At 38.1% G+C, this 19923-nt stretch overlaps 1 long non-coding RNA gene across 1 annotated transcript; it reads left to right on the top strand.

The window, feature by feature from the left end:
- Positions 1–11338: 11338 nt before the first annotated feature.
- LOC120511540 lies at positions 11339–18997 on the top strand. Its single transcript, XR_005629752.1, has 4 exons — positions 11339–11664; positions 14496–14640; positions 17362–17432; positions 17909–18997. It is a non-coding gene; the product is annotated as an uncharacterized LOC120511540 (long non-coding RNA).
- The last annotated feature ends 926 nt before the right edge of the window (positions 18998–19923 follow it).

Genomic DNA, 19923 nt, shown 5'->3' with positions numbered 1-19923 from the left:
ACTTTCAATCTTTTACATCCTGTGTGGTGTCTTCAATTTTTGCAGGTTTCTTTATTAATATTAAAAATTCCCAAAGCTTACTTTTCTGCTCATGGTTTCTTATGCTACCAATGCTTCAATTTACACTTAAAACTCAAAATAAAAACTTGCTGCTTTTGCTAATCATTTCAAAACAAAAAACTGTGAAGAAGGCTGCAAACATCAAAATGCTTTTTTTTTTTTTCTTTTGCTTAGATAGTTTGCAACCTTGATAAGATCAGAGAAACAAGCGTGGGAAGCTGTTGCCTGCGATACAGAACCATTAAACTATTCTCCTCACAGAAAAAGCAGTGATCACAACATCTCACATCTGTTCTTGCTGAACCTTAGAGCATGAAAGGAAATGAGATATTACAGGGGGAAAAAAAAAACCCCAAAAAACCAAACCAACAGCTCAATGTGCTTCTGCACTGGGTTGCAGATTCCACAGTTTTCTTCCTGCTGTGAAATCACTTTCCATACTGGCTTAGAAATTACAACGGATGTAGCAGTGCCCTAAATGTGTATTTAAGCACAAGGCAGATATAAACTGCTGAGAAGATTGTCTGAAAAAATGCTTCCCCAAAGAAGTCACAGCTTCCTTATGGCCTGCTTACCCCTGGTTATACCAATGACTTCTGCTGACAAGGAAAGGAAAAGGCTTCCATATCCTTTTATTTTAAAGATTAATTCCATGTTGGGTCAGCCTGCTTTCCTTGTTCTCTCAGTGTCTCTCACTGACCTACCTAGAACATACCCCAGGAATTTATATTAAAAAAAAAAAATATTAATTTTGCTTGATTTCTAGGGAGCAGTTTATTTTAAAGATTAATTCCATGTTGGGTCAGCCTGCTTTCCTTGTTCTCTCAGTGTCTCTCACTGACCTACCTGGAACATACCCCAGGTATTTATATTTAAAAAAAAAGTATTAATTTTGCTTGATTTCTAGGGTGCATGAAGGGGCCAGCAGTGTTCTCTGAGGCATTAATTTCATCAGTGGTCTATTTTAAGGTCTGGGGAGAGGATCAGCACTGCCTCAATATCAAACAGTTAAACTCCAGACACCAAATATCTTGACTTTTGCTTCTCAAGTTACTTGGCTGTGGAAGTCTAATTAATCCCCTAAAACTACAAAGACCTGCTGGACATATGGCCAGCTTCTCTGCAGATCTCACTATCACAAGAGCATAGAAATAATCACCAGTCTCCTTGAGAGAACACAGTAAGAACCCAACTGATTTTTAGGGGTGATTTTTTGAACTGTCAAAGGTATTTTGTTAATAAGTATTTTGTAAGTATAAGTATTTTGTATTAAAGCTTACTTTAGACTGAAATAGGTGGCACATGGAGGGCAGTTTATTGGGCCTGCACCTGTTGGATAGATTTTTCTAATTTTTAACCCCAAAGCAGAGGTGCATTGTGTTACCGCAACAAGGGACAGGCAGAGCACAACTTTTTGATCCTCCTGTATGCCAGAAACTTCACAGCCACTGTTTTGTTGTCTAATTGTTTCGCCCACAACTGTAGTCTGTGAATTATTCTACCTAGTTCTTATTAACATGTTTTAAGATCTCCCATTTTCTGCTCAGGGGAGTGTTTTATCAGTTGTGCCTTCATTAGTCATGGGGTGCAACAGATGAACTTTGGGGAGGAAAGCTCTGGGCAGGGAGCAGGTCCACAGTGTGTTTTTCAGAGCATCCTCTTTGCAGTGTTCTCCTCTGGCTGTACATAAACTTTGTAGGTTCCAGCTGTTAAATACTGCCAGGTAAACCTTGCCCCACAAAATTTTCATGGGCTCTGTAGGTAGAATTGCCTAAGAAAGAAATACAAAGACCAAAATGAGCATCAGTTCAGTTCTTTGGTGTGATTAATCGTTCAGCTTATTGGATATTCTCCTTTTCAGAGGTCCCAGACATCATTCTGTGAGCAGCACAATTTAACAAAGGAGGCTCAAGTGCTTTACCTCACCTGCAAAGGGAAATCAGCAGTGGATTTTGACTAAATTATTTAAATTCTTTTGAAAAATTTGCTATTAAATCTAAATTAGCATTTTATTATTAAAATGTTCAAAAACTGTCATTTTGAAGGAATGCTTATTGTTACTTGAAGACATTTTGTTTTCTCCCTGTATCAGAGGGCGTTAAATGTCAAAAGTACTCACTGGCTTCTTAAGAGCAAGGAAACATTTTTGAACATGACATTTATAATTAAAACATCATTCAAAAATGACAGCCAAAATTATGCAACAGCATGCCTCTGAACAGATAGGACAAGGTTTTAGAGAAAAATGCAGTTAAGTTTTTTTGGGGATGGAAAAAATCTATGTTTAAAGCTTCCCTGTGGTGTAGTTTTCTGCTGCACTGTAGCTGGATTCTGAGGGGAAAAAAGCAGGAGCTTGAGCTGCTAAAGGCAAACATAACTGAAATTAAAAAAAAAAAGTTGAATATCTTTAGACAAATAATGTAAAGCAGGAGCTTGAGCTGCTAAAGGCAAACATAACTGAAATTCAAGAAAAATGTTGAATATCTTTAGATAAATAATATCATAAAAAGAGAATTCATTAAGATCAGCAAAATAATGTATATTTATGGATGCTAGTGAGCAGATCTGGGTCAAACATGGGAACAAGGCTGTGCATCTGCTCAATAGCAAGGAACTGAATTCATAAATAGTGGGAAAGGAGAGGGAATGCAAGAGGGGAAGAACAAGTCCTAGCTTATTTTCACACAGAAAGACAAACCTAATGCCTATTTCCTGCCTGGGTTGCAATAGATAAAAGCTGAGGAGAGCTGCCAGTTATCTGAATTGATACACGCTTGGCTGGAATAAAGAAGAGTTTTGTAATTTATTTTGTTGAGCTCTTTTCCAGTTGTTTGTAGCTGCCACATCTAATTGTGCTTGTGTAGTCCTTTAATTTGCATGAAAGAAGATAACATAATTGAAAAACTCAGGAGTAAGACAAGTTCAGATTACTAGCAGAGGCAAGTTAATTTGTTATTCATTAAATGCTAATGAACCTGGCACCTATGTTTTATTTGTTTCACTCAGTTTGAAATTGGAAAGGTCTTGTAACACAGCTAAGTCTGTGATAAACAGAGATGTTAAATTAAACTGCTGTTTTCCCTGATGTTCCACTAGAATAAGCAAGTTGGTAAAACCAGGCAGCTATAAACACATGTGTGTGGTGAGGCATCAAAGACAAAACTGTGAGGAAGTCATCCACATATTCAGATTCCTTTGAGAACTGGAGCTAAACTTTTTGCCCCCTCAGGGCCCAGTTTGACATATTTTCCATACAGAATGGACAAAATGTTGGTGCAATGAGAATTACACAGTGATCTTGTCTTTAAATCCAGGTGCAGAGCTGGGGTTTTTGCATGTGCCTGCAGTTGTGCTGCCATTACAACTGGGTGCAAGCATGAGGAGAAGCCTTTAGTTGGCCCAGATGTCTTTGATAACACTGCAGAAATGGCTGAAAAGAATTCTAGAAAATTAGTTATTCTCAGAAGTGCCAAAGGCTGGCAGAAATCTGTGACTTATTTTTCCTTCAGCTGCTAAAATGAGTTTTGAAACAAAAGTTTTTGTTCATGAATGTTATACTTCATTGTTGTGTTTCATTTTGGCCTTAGTGTCTTTGTTGCTCAACTCTCTAAAGTTGCAATAATGGTACTGAGCCTTAGGGGCCAAATTTCATTACTTTCAATACTAATTTATGTTATTGGGTTATTTATAGTATGTTTTACTGAAGAAGGTAGTTAAACTCATATTTTAAAAAATCTGAGGACAGTTTAATGTTGACTTCTTCTGAAAAGTTCTTTTCATTTTGTGTAATCTTCTTTTACAGGATTTTAAAAACATGCGCAGCCTGAAAAGAAAATATATAATAGAGCACATTTCTAACTTCAAATTATTGAAAGATGTTCACAGATTCAGGTCCCCCAATCATCTTACCTATGCACAATACACATTCTGACATTTGAAAGACAGTGGTTTCTGAATATGGTCTAGCAGGAAAAAAATACAGAATTAAATATTCTGACAGCATTCTAGTTTGATTCAAGATTAACAGTGTGCATGTGCTCAAAAATATTCTTGTGGCAAGTTTTGCTTATATTGGAATAATTGTAGATTGAGGGTGGAACAGAAATTTGGTTTACTCAATTTGTGCTGGTCAAGTGAGAGAGTACAAAAAAAATATTGTATGAACTTATTTACATTTTGAGGTGGTCTTGTTTGAAACAGGACATTTAAAAATTTAAGGGAAAATAATGTCTCTAATGTATGTGCTGCAATTCAGGCTTGCTATTTCTATTTGCAGCAATGTCTTATAAACAACTTGAACCTTTTACTCCTGAAATTTGAAACTACATCTCCACACAAGCCATAACTTCATGTTCTTGCTTAAAATCTGTGCTGGCAGAGGAGGGGAGAGCCTGAGCTGTGAGAATCCTGCTGGGCAGAGGGCTGGCTGCTCAGGTGAGATTGTTTTCCCTGTTGCTTCTCAGTACAATCAAAAAAAATTTTTTTTTCTACTCACAAGCTACATAAAGATATTATTTCCTTCTTATTAATCCACTCCTGCTACAGAAAGAGTTAATTTGAAAACTAAGCTAAATCTCTAAACACGCTGGCAAGCTGACAGTGGAAAATATTGAATAGTTCCATTTGAATTATGATGGATGCTGTGTTAGGAAGGAAAAATAAAGCAAAACAAAACAAAAAACCAACAATAAAACAACAAACCCCAACTTTCTTGTGACAAGGTATGATGTTTGGATCTTTAAAAGATTGAAATTCTCCAGACCTGGTTCCCTAACCCAGAGATGTGAGATGTTTTTCTAAAGCAAACCCTTGTCTTTTGAAGCCTGTTCTTCATACCATGTGTCTCTTAAATCAACTAAGCTCTGAAAGCATCTTTTTTATTTGTTCCACTTCAGACCCTCACTGGTGTACTGCTGTTTTGTATACACTTGCTTGCTACATGTTTTTATCTCTGCTGCAGGGAGAGAATGGCTCTGGTGGGGAAAAGGAGAATCTGTTGCTAAAATGAAATGAGGAAATGGTCAAGTTATTGTGCTGAATCAAGGAAACTACTGATAGCTTTGCCCTTTCTTATAGTGTGGAGTAAAACCTGTGCAAGAGCTTTTGTCAAGGGAAGAGCTCAGCTCTCCATCATGAGTTTCCCTGGATTCCACACCAGTTAGCACCAGAATGTTATTGTTATAGTCTCTGCTCATTTTCTGACACACTCTACAGTAACCTCATTTTCTTCTGAGACCAAGTAGAGACTCTCAGGCAGCCTTGTCATAGCACCCTGTAATTTTTTTATCACTGGTGCTGACTCTCCTGTGGGCCCCAGAATCCTTTCTCCTGAGGGTAACACTCATTGTGCTCCAATCATTATTTTAAAATTAACATAAAGAGAGGCAATGACAATCAACCTTAAATGGGCATCTGATACTTCCTGCACACCAACTGAATGTCAAAAAAACCCACACAAAGATTATTTAAGATTATATTTTATGAAGGTATTTCTTTCAGATTGTATTTTTGGGCTCCATGAAGCAACAGACCCTGATTTTCTGTAGCTGTACACAAATCCTGCTGGCTCTGTCCTACCTGTGACACACAGTCAGGGGAGACCTTGGATCTCTTGGTCACTGGGGAATATTTCCAGGAGCCCTAGACAAGCACCATATCCTGCTGCAACTTTTTAATTAAATTTAATCATAATTCTAGCAAGCAGTGAAATGTATGACCACACCAGCATCTTCTAGATCACATCTGCTCGTACAGAAAAGTAATATCTGAACAGAGCTTTTCCATGAAATTAAATGTGTTATTTCTGCCAGTTGGCATGTGTTCTGCTCTGTTTCAGTGTCAAAATTAGGCTTCAAAATTCATCCAGGATGTAATGGAGTGGATGCAATAAAATCCCTTGTAGGATTTTATAATGCATCTCAAATAAAATAATAGCACAAAATGCTAAAGGCCCAAATTCATTGTCTCTAGTAGATTATTTGGCTTTTCAGTCATTAGCTCAAAGAATGGGAAGAGTAAGGAAGTAGAAAGGAAGATCACTTCTTCAGGGGCAGAAAAAGTCCATTGTCTCTAGTAGATTATTTGGCTTTTCAGTCATTAGCTCAAAGGAATGGGAAGAGTAAGGAAGTAGTAAGAAAGATCACTTCTTCATGGGCAGAAAAAGTTTCTGAGCTACTTCTCAAGGAGTGAGCTATGCAGTGAGATACTTTGAGATAAAAAATAAGGCACAGAAGTCTTCCAGTTGTGTCCTGATTTAATACTGCCACTCAAGAAAGATCCTCCATATCAGCTCCACTGCTGCAGCTTATAAAAATAGCTTCACCTTCTAGGTCTGTTGCAAAGAAATTGCATCTCAGAACTGGTAGAACATCTGTTATGCCAATACCACTTGGTAGGTCAGTATCTGAAAATGTATCTAAGCTGTATTAAATTTTCATCTCTGGTCCTGCAGTTGCAGTGATTCTTTCTTCTTTGCAGACAGAGTTTTGTGAGTATTTGAATTAAGTATTTCAAATTGCAAGATCAGAAATCAGAAGCTAAACTTGCCTGACATACTTGTCATATAGAAAAAACTTTGAAGTAGATACAAACTGCAAAGCAAAAATTATATCGTATGGGTGACTTGAGAAATACAGTATTTTTTTAATGCTATGAATGAAATTTATTTTTTTTTTCAGGTACTGAGTTTAGGGGAAAAATGCAAAAAATTTGGAAAAAACCCCATTCCCTTCCTGCTTTTTTTTTTTTGTGTGTGTGTCTCTAGACTAAAACTGTGATGTTATATTTTCAAGCAAGTCTTTCTGAAATGTACCTCTTAGACTAAACTAATGTCAGTAAACAGCAAAGTAAAGCTATGCAAATTAATTTTAGTATACACAGGTAATATAATATCAGTATATAAAACTAGATAAATTAATTGAAGGAAATATGCATGCTTGGTAAATAGAGAAAATATTATATTTTCAGAATGCAATATAAATTTTTTTTTAAATGCTGCATGATTGCAATTATTCATTGGAATTAAAGAAATAAAAATAATCTAGTTTTATGTTTTAAAAATTCTTTTGATCAGCCTTGTGGAGTGGAAGTCCTCAGTTATCTGTGTGAAAATTTGATTAATTCAAATTGACAGACAGGTTTATCAGCAGCTGTCAGCTCAGTGTGTCTGTCAATGACTGAGAAAGAAAAGAAAGCAAATGTATCAGATAATATATTATTATGCTATTGCATAATAGTTTCATTAACAAAAATCTAGACAATTAGTACTTGATTATTAGTGGTCATGAAAAGACGGATTGAAAGTGTGGTGGTCATGAGCCTCAGTATTAAAATTAGGGTTTTTTGCAGCTTTTGTCCATTTTTCTGATCTTCTTTCTCTAATGATGACTCTGGAGTTATTAGAACATTAAAGAAAAAATAAAATTATAAAGATTTTTGGCATTACCACCCGTTAAGGAAAAAAAAATAGCGCTCATCTCAAATCAGACAGCTCTCATTTACCAGCTGAGAGTTTAGAAGTATCTTCTTCTTTAATGTGGTCTCATGACCGCTGCTCTGTTCAGTTACTCTGTCCTCACAGGAAGGTCAGGACCTGGTATCTGAATGAATTCCAGGAAAAGTAATTTCCAAGTAAGGAAGAGAATTTAAGATTCTACATGAAAAAGGAGTGATGAACACAATTACTGCTTCAGTAGAATCAATCATACAGAGCTTTCAAATCAGCTCTTTCATCCAATAAACCCACATTTTTAACAAGTTAATTACAGCTCCAGTCTCAAGCATCTCATAAGGCATCTAAGATGGATAAGCCACTGGTGAGCTGATGTGCAGCATCAGCTCATACAGAGCTTTCAAATCAGCTCTTTCATCCAATAAACCCACATTTTTAACAAGTTAATTACAGCTCCAGTCTCAAACATCTCATAAGGCATCTGAGATGGATAAGCACTGGTGAGCTGATGTGCAGCTTTAGTAAGGAGCAGGTCTTTGCTGGTAGCGTTCCATGTGATTTTTGAGGTCAAATTCCCTAAGCAAAACAGGGAAATACACAGTTCTTCAGGAAGCACATCTGTTGAATTGCCTACATTCATCTCTTGTGACTGGGAGAGCTCCCAGTTCTCTTGGTACCGCCAAGAGAAGAAAAGGAAAAAAACACCTCATGAAAACTCTGAAAACAAAGAACATTGTCACTGCACCTCACGTTGTGCTACTTCTCTGTGGGGGATCCATTTGTTCATTTTCTCCCACGTCCAAATACAAGTCACTCTCAAAGGAGGCATTGATTTATGAACAAGATATAGATGACATGAGAAAAAAAATGTGGGGTGTTTTTTTTTGTTTGTTTGTTTGGTTTTTTTTTACTGTGGTGGCTAAGATCATGGCCTGCTGGCCACTATGTAGCAATGTAAAATAAAACTCAAGTTTTTAGCACTGAGATGAATGAGCAGCTTCTATTCCATCTGCAAAGAAGCAAATGCACCAATCTCTTGAACTCCTTGGCTAGTGACTGAACCAAGCCCTGATGGAGTGGCAGTCCTGGGGCTTTGTAGCACTGTACACAGTGACCTCTGTGTTATTTGAATGTGCTTGCACAATTCCTGTCTTTTTCCAGCAGCTTTTTGGTCTGTGGTGTTAGGTCCTTGAGTGACCTTGCTTGCTCTTTGGGCTGCCCAAGCTGCTGGCTGCTGTGCAGCAAAGCCTGCAGTGCTGGTGACAGATTTCCAGCACAGATTTCTGATGTACTGGTGTGGCTTTCTGGGTATATCTCTCTTTCTTTCTCTCTCACTCAGAAAGGCTGAGGGGAGCACTGAATAGAGGATTTTGACTAACTTCAGCTCTGCTAATGCTTCAAAAGTGTAGATGTGAAGTTATTTATATCATATAGGAATACAGAACATTTTCTCCTTGTAGGTAAGGAGATTTCACATGGTGCTTTGAAATGAAAGGCTTTACTTAACCTGCAAGATCCCAGTCATTAAACACAACCAAGGTCACATCTGCAGAATGGGAAAAAAGAACTTTTTAATAGAACATCTACTCACTAAGCAAAGGCAGAATAAAACCAGCAATAGCTTGTTGCAGAATGAAAGTTCTAATGAAAATGGCATGTGCATAGGTAACAGAACAAAGTATGCAACATCTACTCACTAAGCAAAGGCAGAATAAAACCAGCAATAGCTTGTTGCAGAATGAAAGTTCTAATGAAAATGGCATGTGCATATGTAACAGAACAAAGTCCTCAGATAAACTTCTTCCACGTGCACATTTATTTAATAAAACACTTGTCTCTGTTAATACAGGAAACAATACAATAAAGCTAAGTAGACCCCAAAATATCCAGGACTTCTCCAAATTAGCAGGTGTAACCTGGAAAAAAAAGAGCAGAGCTCAGTCCTCCTTCTCCCTCAGCACTGACAACTCCAGCTCAAGGGTTAGCAGTGAGACATATTTGGAAGTTTGAGAGGTTTTTTTAGTTTTGCTCCTGGAAAGAAAATTTTAATTTGTTTCTGTTACATATAGAGCCTAAGTAGGACCTGGCTTAAAATGGCCAAGAGTTAAAAGGTTTGAGGCAGGTATCCATGTGTGTGTGTGTGCACTGGCATGGCAGGGATAGAAGCAGATCTCTGTGCCTGTGTGAGTGTGTTGGAGTCCTAGATGCTGAGAATATTTAAATATTATATTTATATTTATATTTTAATATATATATGTTATATAATGTTATAGATATATATGCATGTATACATATGTGTATATATGTTACATATACAACATATTTATAATATATATTTATTATATATAGATATATGTATGTATATATGTGTATATATTTTATATGTATATAACTTATGTATAATATTATATATATATTTATAATATATGTATTTATTTAATTAGATATGTGTGATGCTTTGTATACTCAGCTTGCCATTCACAATTACTCAAAATTAGAAATTAATTTTATTCATTTCCTCAGACACAAAGACTGGCTGCAAGGATCTGAGAATGCACCTCTGAAATAACATGTGGACATCTAAGCCCTATACTGTAAACTTCATCTAGGGTCTGGCGTTCAGAAGCACTTCAAAACAGATGTGCAACAACATTCTGCATTATACAACTGTAATCATCCTTACTTCAGTCAGCATTAAAGATTTAATTTTAAGGAATTCCTTTGAGGAAGGAAAAAATATAAGTAATTCAAAGGTCGAATAATTCAATTACCTTTATGCATTTCTGTTTCCAGGAAAATTTCCTTACATGTCCTTTTTTTGCTTATTTATATTTTACCAAAAGAATGTGCAGGTCCAGTATCATTAGGTAGAATCCTTTATTATCTGTGGAAGTTCAAGAGCCTGGTGTCAAAAAGCTGGAGTTTCTTGCAAGAGAGTTCTTTTTATGTAATGACTTCCCTACCTAACAAACCTTGAACCATTTAGCATTGGAAGCATTCTCATTTTTCAGATAACAAAAATTCATCTGCAGTATTTTCTCCATAGCCGTGTAATGAGGCTTGTAGAAACATGTCACACAGAAATAGAATGAATAAATCAAATTGTGCAGGAAAAAAAGAAAAACCCTCGAGGATCTGGCTGTAGAAATGACAAAGAACAGGGAGCTCTGCAGCTCTGTTGATTGGCACTTGAAACCCACTTTTTTTCTCTGCTCCTTAGGAGAATGTTTTAGGTAAATTTCCTCTTGCCATTGTATTGCCAGGGCAGGTTAAGGATTCTGTGAAGAGATGCTTGGAAATGTCCAAAGCTCATTTGGAATGGTATATTGGAGAAGTTATGGAGGTTGGTTTTCCTGAGGCTTCACCTACTTTATAGGTGATTGTTTTTCACCTTTTAAAAGGCATTGTAAACACAAAAAAAAAAAAAAAAATTGCTCATAATAGACTTCCAGGATAAAGAATCCACCTTGGCAAATTCGTGAGTGCTGGGTTATCAGTGATATTTCGCCCAACTGGCAGGCAGAATGATGAGGAGGACTCCATGATATCAGAAGGCTAATTAATTACTTTGTTATATATATTATACTACATCCAAACTGAAACTGAACAAGAACTCAACTGAAAAAAATCTCATGACTGTCCTGACCAACCTCCAGGACACAGCTTGCAGAGATTGGCCAAGAAAACAAAACACTCACACCAGAATCCAGTCAAGCAAATTCCTTCAGGTAAATAGTCTTCCAACACATTCCACATGTTCCAAAACACAGGAGCAGCAAATGAGATAAGAATTGTTTCGATCTCTGTGCTTCTCCAGGAAAAACCTGAGAGAGAGAATTGTGTGTCTTTCTGTTCAGAGAATGTGAATGCCACACTGGGTGACTCCTCCTCAGGAAGGGGAAGGGAATCAAGGAGTACTGATCTGTGGTTTATCTTTGGTGCAGAGTTTGCCAGGACAAATGTCAACGAGGAAGCATCAACCTTTGTTTCCAGCAGCTGTCCACGATCACTCTGTTTTAATGAATCTGAGCTGAAATACAAATATTGAGCAATTTCCTCGCTCTACCAGGAAGGCTGGAAAAAGTGGGGGGTAGAGTGATGCTTCCATATGGTCATGGTGTGCAGCAGAGCTGCTCAACTGCACTTTAAAGGAGGTGGGTAGGATGGAAATGAGAAGGAAATGACCCGGAGCTATGGAAGAATTAGCTCCAAGCACATCTCGATGCATTCCAGCTCTGAACATGGCAGGTTTGGCCGTGCTTCCCACACCTCTGAGCACTGAGCTGCCTCTCCTGCAGTGAAAGGGAGCTGGCAGCCAGGGCTGCTGTGCCTGGCTGCTCCACAGGTCACTGGCAGCAGCAGCAGTAGCTCGGGGAGCCTTCTGATCCACAGGCTATTTTTCTGAGATGGTCTTACAGTTGTTTAAATATACACCAATCTTTTGGTGTTTGCATGGTTACAATTATCATTAATGCTTTACTATCAAGTCTTGCCACTGCAAACTTTGTTTTGAGTAGTATTTGATTTAATATATGCTGAGATGGTCTTACAGTTGTTTAAATATATTTTAAAAGTACATGGGAAAATCAGTAATAAAAAAGCTGCACCCAATCTTTTGGGATTTGCACAGTTACAATTATCATTAATACTTTACTATTAAGTCTTGCCACTGCAAACTTTGAGTAGCGTTTGATTTTATATATCAGGTGACATTCCATGGGGGTTACAAGAAAATTTGCCTGCTGTTACAGCCAGTGGGAACAAAGGAAATCAACCCAAGGCTTGAGTTCTGCACATCAGTACAGAGGTTCTGCCACTGGAAAACATATTCAGGATTTTTTTTTTCTGGTTTGGATGCTCAAACAACGTGAAGTTGCACATGTAATTGTATGTGTAGTAGAGGACGTATAATTTTTCACAACTTAAACTTTTGGTCATATTTCATTTAGACTTTTTGCTTTTAGGTAGGTTCTGAAACTCCTTTGACAAAAGAATATCAGGGCTTGTGCAGAATTATGTGGTTTTATGCACATGCCACTATCTGTATTTTAATGTGTTCATTTTCTGAGCAGTAAACCCGGCATTTCATATCCATAAATTTTAAACTGGAAAAAAAAAATAAAATAATGCTTTACTTTCTCTAAAGCTTCAGTTAATGAAAGGTAAAAATGGAAAGCTGCAGCTCCAGACATGACAATTGCTGGAAACTGTTTTATGCAAAAAGCAAGATTCTTTGTGGAAAATTGGAAAATTGCAAATGGGTACTTTTTTATTTTTTTTCCTAAGGGATGAACACTGAAAAAACTCCTAACACTTCAAGTGACTAATCACTGCCTACATTGCAAAAACATATCACTTATTGTGAGTCAATCAAACAGATTGACCATTTCATGGTGTTTACTTAACAAGGAACTTTTTATAGGTCCTCATGCAGATATAGAGGTTTGTGTCATCTGTGAGACAAATTGTGAAGAATTGGATAGTGAGGGCAAAAATTCAGTGAGTTATTTGATACAAGACAAATAGAGTGGTTTATTGACCATTTCATGGTGTTTACTTAACAAGGAACTTTTTATAGGTCCTCATGCAGATATAGAGGTTTGTGTCATCTGTGAGACAAATCGTGAAGAATCATAAGTGGATGGTGAGGGCAAAAATTCTGTGAGTTATTTGATACAAGGCAAATTGGGTTGTTTCATCTTGAAGCTGGAAAAGAAATTATGTATTTCATATGATACCTGGAATCAATAGAAACCTGATGGGATCAATGATACCTGATCAATGGAAATGGAGAAAACCACATTTAGAATGGAACTTCTTTCTGCGCTAATTGTACACTGAGATTAGGTTTTTACCATTTTTAATTGGAGGATAGAACTTGATGTTTTGGTGGGGGGGAAATGTTTGGGTTTGGGAAATGGAGAAAACCACATTTAGAATGGAACTTCTTTCTGCGCTAATTGTACACTGAGATTAGGTTTTTACCATTTTTAATTGGAGGATAGAACTTGAGGTTTTGGTGGGGTGGAAATGTTTGGGTTTGGTTTTTTTTGGGGGGGTGGTGTTTTGTTCGTTGGTCTTTTTTCCCCATTTTTGCTTTGTTTTTACTTCAAGTAATGCAAGTTTAACATGTCACATTCTGTATCTTTATTATTGTCTTAAAACTCTACATCTTTATACTTTTCCACATAATTTCTTTTGTTCAACAGCAGCACATGGATTGTCCCCAACTGGTGTTTACACAGAAAGTTACTTTTCCTTTCCCCTTCCTTCTTCTAAACCATCTAATCCCACTCTTCAGAGTCCTTATTTTCACTTACAGTTTTCATTTCACTTAAACTATTTTGGGACACTTTGATTTAAACAGCCTCTCTGAGTAGCACTGCCAGACATACAAGCAAAAGGAAAAAAATCTGTGATTTTTTTTTGTGACTTGCTAATACAAAATACTTAAGGACTTCAGAATACATGTATATTAATAAACAATTCAGGCTTTAAGGATTAACATGAATATGAAAATGTATAAATTTACTGTAGATGAAGTATTCCCCTTTTTATTTTTTACATATATTTTTTGCTAACAAATGGTTTAAAAATAATAATGTTCAAAAGGAGCACTTCATGTTCTTTTTAAAATTAGTTTGGACATTGAGGAGTTCCAAAATGTGTCTCTAATGTTCTTCCTATAAAGCAGCTTAATAAGATGTCACAATAAACATGTAAAATTAGATTTATTTTATCAAGAGGCAAAAATAACCTCATTACACAGAAAGCTTCAACAAACTCAAGCTTGCTTAATATATAATCCAGTAGTTTAATTTGTAACCTGATTATTGCTCTTAACAGAATTCATTAGTACCGCAGAGTCCTATAAGTTGTTTGAATGATACTTGTTATAATTAATATTTAGTCTTTAATACTGTTCAGAGTTTCCCAAACTTTCAGAATGCCTCTTGTAATGGCTTTTTTTTCCCTAATTTGCCAGCTGTTCTAACTTCACTGCCACAAGGATACAGGGAGGCTTCACAGATGGAATTTGGCCTTGCACTGATTAAATAACCATTTGTCTTCTTCGACAGTAGAAGATGGGAATGCCCTGTCTGAACAACGGTGCTTCCTCTCATTCCCAGGTAGGTTTTATTCTATATATCTGAATGTGCCCTGTATCCATGTTTATGTCATTTAACTACAGTGGGCTGGTTTGGGCTGGGATAGGTTTGATTTTGTTAATCATTCCCAGTACAAAGCCGAGCCACAGCCCCATACTGTCTTGCTGTGAACAAAAGGAACTTTTTCTCAGCCAAACCCAGCATGTGTGTACTTGGAATGGTTGTCTCCAGGGAATGGAACTGGGGCATAAATTCTGATTCATTGCTGAATTTCAGGGAGCAGAATTGTTAAGCCATGGGCAAATGAAGGTAGTAAGTGTACACTCACCCAGATAGGCGTGTGATTTGTATCACTGGTGTTCATACAGTCAAGTTCTAAAAGTCCAGAACTCCTCAGGTCTAACTCTGGATACTTGTGGTTTGCTCAGCTTCAAAGTTTGAGCTTAAAAGATCAGATCTAAGCTACTGTCTCTGTATCATTGCTTAGAAACAGGGAACGAACAAACCCCCATTCCTGTGACTGCTGCTCTGCTCCTGCAGCTTCAAGTGGAGTGGCTTCCTGCATTTCTGCTTGCTCTGCTCCTTAAGAACTGCTCATCAGCCCAGCATTATCCCTTTGCCTGTGCTGTTTTTCAGACTGGAGTGCCCTCCAGCTGCTGAGAGCCTTGCTGCCTCTGGCTTGGATTGGTTAGGATGGGGCAGCACTGCTTCCCTGCAGGGCTTGAGCTTCGTGTCCTCACCACAGCACTTGGTGTTGTCATGAGTGGTGGGGCTGACCAATATGCAAGCACTTTAGGATGCATCCTCAGCTTGGTGCTTGATGCAGCTGGTGTCCTAGATGCCTGGCTGACCAATATGCAAGCACTTTAGGATGTATCCTCCTCCTTGATGCTTGCTGCAGCTGGTGTCCTAGATGCCTTGAGAAGGCTCACTAAAGCAGTACAGAATGTGGAAAATAGAAAAGCTGAAACCTAAGGCGTCGCACTCATGGGAGTTGTAAAAACTCATAAAGAAAGTGCTGTGTAGGCAACAGAGTTGCCTTCTCCAAAGCAAGGTAAAGGGGAAAATCTGAGGGGATGCCATGGGTGGTCATGCATATACTTATATTTCAGATAGATATCCAAAAAATCTGCTTTCCCTCATTGGTACAGCACAGATGCAGAAATTCTTTTTTACAACTAGAGGACCTAGGGACACAACTTTTACCTGAGGTGGTGTGAAATTGAGAGCAAGGAACAGGTGCCAAATTCTCCCATTCCAGTGGTGGTTCTCATCCAGTAGGTCCTGTGTTAGACATGAAACATCATGGCACTGTTAGTTTTCTTGCTGCATATAGCCCATTAAAAATTTACTTCAAAAGGAAGTGGCACTTTAAGTTATTTTGGTTTTAACAAAAACAGATGAAGGAATACAATTTGGAATTTATAAAGCCAAGTGTATTTTCAGATTTCACAATGAAATACTTTGTGCATCAACACAAGAGCACGAGGAATTTATAAAGCCAAGTGTATTTTCAGATTTCACAATGAAATACTTTGTTTGTGCATCAACACAAGAGCACAAGGCTCAACTCACAATTCAGGTATTGAGACATCCAAGCCTCTGAGGTTGAGTTTTCACTAGCAGCAAACAAAAGAAATCTTTCAGCATCATTTGAGATAACCACAACTGATTCGAAAATGCTCAGAAATTCTAAATGTTATTAGACACTTACAGTAGTTTAAAATAATTTAAAGTTGACAGTAGTTAAAGTCCAAATTAAGTGGACTCAGGGTTTCATTCAGCACATGGAAGAAACTCAATTTCAGGTTCAGCGGAACACTTTAGCCTGCTGCTTTTGTTTTCCTTTGCACAGATAGAGGCAGTTTGAAAGGTAAAAGCAGCACTCAACATCAGCTCTGCTTAGCAGGGAACTGAACTTGGACCTCAACTCTTTCTTAGACTGTCTTATAACAGGTCCTGTAGAATACAGGGTTGCCTATTTTTCCATTTAAGTAAATTCTCATTTTCATTGGCGTACAGGAAGCCTGATAGGAGCAGGAATGTGCTCCAGTTAATTTGTATGATTTGATATATAGGTTTTCATAAGGTTCAAACAAGCCACGGGAGGTCAAACTGTGCACTGCTGAGAATGAGTGTACTTGAGTTGATAAGATGAGCAGTAACATTTCTCCACAGTGTAGAAGGAGGATGCTATCAGTGCAGCCCTGCCATTATAGCAGCTTGAGTGCTCACTGCTGCTGAGGGTGTTTTTTTCCCTTTACCTCTCTCATTCCCAAGATGACAGCAGCAGCCACATTCAGCAGCTCTTATCTCCAGGCTGCAGATGGGGAAGAGAAGAGTGTGGTATGCTAAGGGTGAAATTTTCAGCAGAGATTAGGAAGTTACTTAGGTGCCTAACTCCTGTTTTCAGGAGTGATACAGGGCCTTTTTAAAGCAGCTGTTCTGTTCACAAGAAACTAATCTACTTAGTTACTGCAAGAAACATGCAGCTTTATATTAATCATACAACAAAGAGGATGAAGGGAAAGTTCCACAGAACAGACAGGAAACAAGAGTCAGGGAAGAAAGCAGCTCTATCCCTTATCTCTTTGGGCAACTGGCTGACTCTCTGTTGACCCCTGTCTTATTCCCAGTTTGTGAAGAAAAATATATTTATGAAGTTGTTTTTTTTAATTTCAGATGGCAAAGGTTGCTTTATTTTCTATTATCTTTTACTCTCTGGGTCTCTCTGTTCTGTAGCTTCTCCTGGTGTCTGGTGCTGCAAGAAGGCTGAAATCCTCCTGACTTCCTTCTGAACATCGTTAGTAAAAGTAAGGGACTCTTGAACTCCCTGTCACTTCATAAGCAAACCCTGTCCTGACGTTTCCTTGGAGTTCAAACATTAGTACAATGCTCTTTGAATAACAAGGATCCAGTTTCCCCCAGAATAATGCACAGTTTGCTGGAGAGAGCAGATAGCTCATGAAACAACTGATGCAGATCAAGTTCTTTTGGCTTAACTCTTTCTTTGAAGTGATCCACACAGACTGATTTTGAAAAGCCTGTTTTACAGTTCTCTCACCATCTTGGTTTAAGATTAAATCTCAATGAGTTCTTGTCATCCTTGCTACTCAAAACTGGTGAAGGTCTGCTCTTGCCAGAGCTCATGGAGTTAGACATCATCTAAAAAAGGAATTGACCTGTCCAGACTGTTTTGAACTATTTATTCACCTCACTCTTAAAAAAAAAAGTAGAATCTGGATGGAACAGAGATGTTTGATAATATTTTGTTCCATTCTTATTTCAGGGGAGCTTTAGAGACTGGGTATTGCCTGTGACTGACCCTCTAGAAGAGCATATTTAAGAAAGATATGTCTGAGCTCTCTGCTGGAGATTGGTTGGTTGTCAAGTCCTTTCTGTGTCCTCCTAAGCCCCTGGAAGATGCAGCTGCCACTAATAGAGACATGCAGAGTCTATCTCATGGCAAAATTCAGGAGAACAAAGGGTCATCAGGATTAAAGGCTGCCAAATCTAACACTGCACATGCTCTTTCTCCAGCTCTGTGCACTTATCAGCCGTGGCCTTCACACACACAAAGCCATGTGGCTGAAGTGCAGATAACTCATCTTGTCTGGAGAGTTCAAGATGTCCCACAGCCCCTGTTGGTGTCACAGCTCTACTCTGGTGCTCCTGCCCTTGCCCCAGGAGCTCACAGCACATGCTGCTGCCTTTGAGCCAGAAAAGAAGATAGAGAGGTGAAAACACACCCTTTTTTGGCTATTTTTCATGTTATGCTACAAAACTCTCCAAGCTACACAGGATGAACAAGACAAGATTCATGTTTTCCCAGATTTATAGATGCCAAACCGTGTTCCATGTGACTGACATTCATTCATGTGCCATGAGCTTGTCTTTTATGGAAACAAGTTTCATCTTTCCCTTGGTCCTGCAGCCTGACTCTGTGCTTTGCTCCTGGAGGAGCACCCAATGTTTTCTGACACTGAGTCCCACCTGCCTTCTGTTTTCCCAGTCCCACCCCTTATTATGCAGATATTCAGCATCACTTCTGGTTGAGACCATTGTCAGTCCTCTCTGCAGCAGCCTGGAGAGGTGGGATTTCCATGGCTGTGTGAAAAATCACAGAGGTTAATGACAGCCTAGTGAGAACACAGCCCTTTCCTTAGAGCACTCCATTTCCTTCACTTCTTCTCCAACCTAGCTTGCTGTATGCAGTAAATTTGCACAGGTAAAACAAAGTTGTCTTCTTCTGGGCTGCTTGTCTCTATCAGTTTCCTCTGAGGTAATAAACAATTCTGATTTCAGGTGTTTCAGCTACACTTCATTCTCCATGTGACCCCTGAAATTCACATTGTGCCCTCAGCCCTTCTTTAGAAGAGCTGAATAAACACAGAGGAGTTCTTGAGTGTGTGCTTTGTATGGAGCTGAGATCGAAAATTCCTTGTGGGTTTATATTTTTGCTAAAGACTCTTTTTTTTTTTTTTTTTGCTTTGGGGGTATTTGCAAGAGGGAAGAGATGACTTAATCAGTGAGTCAGTCCTGAATTTAGAAATTCTTCTCAATTCATCCACCTATTGCTTTCCACATGTAGCCTAATCACACAGCAGCTGAAATTTCTGTACCTGTATCCATCATCCCTCTGCTACAGGCAAGAGCCAACCTTACACCCCTTTAGCATCTGGCATGTATCAACTCCTCTGTGTGTTTCAGCTTTGAAACCTAAAATACTCAGAGCTTTTTTTCACCTTTAGGGCCTTGAGTTCATACCCTTTAGCTTGAAATATTCTTTGATGTGTGTTTTAGCATTTTCTGCCTAAATACCCTTGCTTGAGGCATTTAGTTATATTTGATGCTGAGACATTTTAATTTAAATAACTGATTAGATGTTAACTCTCCTGTGACAGAAGCACACATTAGGAACCAGGGGCTGCTCTATTATGCTTCTGCATTTTCATTCCTTTGAGCTGTTCTTACTATGGGGGTGCAAATCTTAAGTCATTCAGTGCTTACAGGGTTGCTGTTAATCATTCTGCTTTAAGGTAGCACTTCTAATTCTGTTTACATATGCAAAGAGGTGCCTGAGCTTTTACCTTCTGTTGCTACAGAAAGTGTTACAGGAAGATAAGGGAGTCTTAAAACTCAAACATGTATCTCTCCTTTAAAAATCTGACTCCAAGAGCTTGTGACCCGCAAAAGAGCATCCCTACACTTCCAAAAAATGTGACAGTGTGTACATTTTGTGGTAATAAAAGATTGACACTTTTCACAATTTTCCACAATTTGGAAATTACCTTTAATTCTTTA

The sequence above is a fragment of the Passer montanus genome, unplaced genomic scaffold (assembly GCF_014805655.1).
Source record: "Passer montanus isolate IOZ18808 unplaced genomic scaffold, ASM1480565v1 scaffold66, whole genome shotgun sequence".
Classification (NCBI taxonomy): domain Eukaryota; kingdom Metazoa; phylum Chordata; class Aves; order Passeriformes; family Passeridae; genus Passer; species Passer montanus.
Note: the sequence above shows the minus strand (reverse complement) of the source record. Positions and strands in the feature narration are given on the sequence as shown.